At 42.7% G+C, this 2,675-nt stretch overlaps 1 non-coding gene across 1 annotated transcript; it reads left to right on the plus strand.

Annotated features, from left to right (window-relative positions):
• The first annotated feature begins 2,568 nt into the window (after positions 1-2,568).
• LOC131254676 (small nucleolar RNA R71) lies at positions 2,569-2,675 on the plus strand. Its single transcript, XR_009175797.1, has one exon. It is a non-coding gene; the product is annotated as a small nucleolar RNA R71 (small nucleolar RNA).

Below are 2,675 nucleotides of genomic sequence, written 5' to 3' on the forward strand. Positions count from 1 at the left end.
ACAGAAAAATCGTCCATGAAGACCTCTAGATATTGCCCTACCATATCAGAAAAGATACTAAGCATACAACACTGAAAGGTGGCAGGGGCATTACATAGTCCGAATGGCATCCTTCGATAAGCAAAGGTGTCGTAGGGACATGTAAATGTGGTCTTTTCCTGGTCTTCAGGGGCTATCTTTATTTGGTTGTAACCTGAATACCCGTCAAGGAAACTGTAGTAGGAATGACCAGCTAACCTTTCTAGGATCTGATCAATGAATGGTAAAGGAAAGTGGTCTTTCCTCGTGACGGTATTCAACTTCCTGTAGTTAATGCACATTCTCCAACCAGTAGTGATTCTAGTTGGCACGAGTTCATTATTAGCATTGGCTACGATGGTGATTCCGGACTTCTTAGGGACCACTTGAGTTGGACTCACCCATTAACTATCAGATATAGGGTATATGATACCCACATCCAATAGTTTAAGAACCTTGGCCCTAACCACTTCCTTTATGTTTGGATTTAGTCTACGTTGTGGTTGCCGAGCGGTTTTTGCATTATCCTCAAGATATATGCGGTGAGTACAAATCGAGGGATCGATTCCCTTGAGGTCCGCTATCGTCCATCCCAGGGCTCCTTTATGCTCAATGAGAGTAGATATGAGCATACTCTCCTGTTCTTTCTCCAGGTGGGCAGAGATCACCACCGGGTATGTCTCATCTTGACCTAAATAGGCATATTTCAAATCAAAGGGCAAAGGTTTTAGGTCAAGCTTCGGCGGCTTGAGGTTAGATGGTAGAGGCACTACATCGGTTTGTGGTAATTCTTCAAATTGTGGCCTCCACCGGTTAACTTCAAGTACCGGTGCAGTATCAAGCAAGGCGCACGTCTCCCTAATCATGTCATCATCAAAATCATGGGAGTGGGCCAGGCACGTCTCCAGATGGTCGGAGGATAAGGTCAGCGGTGTCGTATCTTCCACGAAAGAGTCAATCATGTTAATGTCGTGGAAATCGTCATCATCCTCTGAGTTGCTGCCGTTATTGAAAAAAATGTTTGACTCCAATGTCAAATTTCCAAAAGACATAGTCATGATACCATTCCTGCAATTGATAATTGCATTTGACGTGGCGAGGAATGGGCGACCAAGAATGACGGGAATCTGAGTGCTCATGTTATTGATGGGTTCGATGTCCAGGATGATAAAATCTATAGGGTAGTAAAATCTATCGACCTGGACTAACACATCCTCAATTATCCCTCTTGGTACACGAACAGAGCGATCAACAAGTTGTAGTGTGGTTAGGGTGGGTTTTAATTCACCCAAACCTAACTGTTTGTATACCGAGTAGGGAATCAGATTGACGCTTGCTCCTAAGTCAAGAAGTGCGTGATCAATTCGATGGTTCCCGATTACACATGATATGGTTGGGCTAACGGGATCTTTGAATTTCTGTGGCACGTCTTGCTTTAGGATAGCACTCACTTTCTCAGTCAAGAAGATTTTCTTTTGAATAATTTTCCGTCGTTTGGTCGTGCATAAGTCTTTCAGGAATTTGGCATATGAAGGTATCTGTTTAACGACATCAAGTAGAGGAATGTTGACTTTCACTTGTTTCAACACCTCTAGGATATCCTGAGAGTTAGAGAGAGGTTTTGGTGAAACCAACCGTTGGGGAATGGAGCAATCTGGCTTCTCTAGAAGTTCCGGTTCTACTTTTTGTGGGGCATCACTGGATCCATCATTGTTGTCCTCTTCTGGTTCTTGAGGCTTTTCAGGCCTAACCGGAAGAGTTTTATCAATGATCTTCCCACTCCTAAGAGTGGTGATGGATTTAGCATGCCCCATCTGATTTGAAGAGCTGGAATCATTAATCTCGTACTGCGGTTTAAGATTGGAGAGAGGTTGTGCAGGAAGTATCCCCTTTTCTATAACCGTCATACGAGAATCTATCTTTTGCATAAAATCTGTAATTCCCCGCATTGCCTGAGCTAGCTCTTGTATGGGATTTTGAACCGGTTCCTCTTGAGGTTTCACTTGATTTGAATTTTGATTGAAGAAACCTGGAGGAGTAGCCGTTTGTCCATTCCTCCAACTCAAGTTTGGATGATTTTTCCAGCCAGGGTTATATGTATTGGAGTTAAGTCCAGTAAAAGGTCTTTGATAGTTATTTACGGCATTGGCTTGTTCATTCAACACTCCTCGAAAGGCAGGTATTGTAGGACAGTTTTCAGTTGTGTGAATGTTGCAATCACAGATGCCGCAAACAATTTCATTGACCTTATCCTTCTTTCCTTCCATGGCCTCAACTTTCCTTATGAGCGTAGTCACTTTACACTTGAGATCATCCTCTTCTTTCAAGAGATATAATCCACCTTTCTCCTTTAATTGAGTTGGCCTAGACGTGGTGTTCGCCATTGGGTAATAGTCCCATGATTGTGTTTTTTCAGCGAGACTATTGAGGTAATCCCATACCTCGTCGACATCTTTATTAATGAACTCTCCATTATACATTGTCTCGACCATTTGGCGCATGGAAGATGTTAGTCCATCGTAGAAAAAAATTGTAATGCACCACGTTTCAAATCCGTGTTGTGGGCATGAATTGACCAAATCTTTGAACCTTTCCCAACATTGGAAGAATGTTTCATCTTCCTTTTGGGCAAAGTTCATTATTGCTTTTCTGAGGAT

This window comes from Magnolia sinica, chromosome 8, assembly GCF_029962835.1.
Source record: "Magnolia sinica isolate HGM2019 chromosome 8, MsV1, whole genome shotgun sequence".
NCBI lineage: Eukaryota > Viridiplantae > Streptophyta > Magnoliopsida > Magnoliales > Magnoliaceae > Magnolia > Magnolia sinica.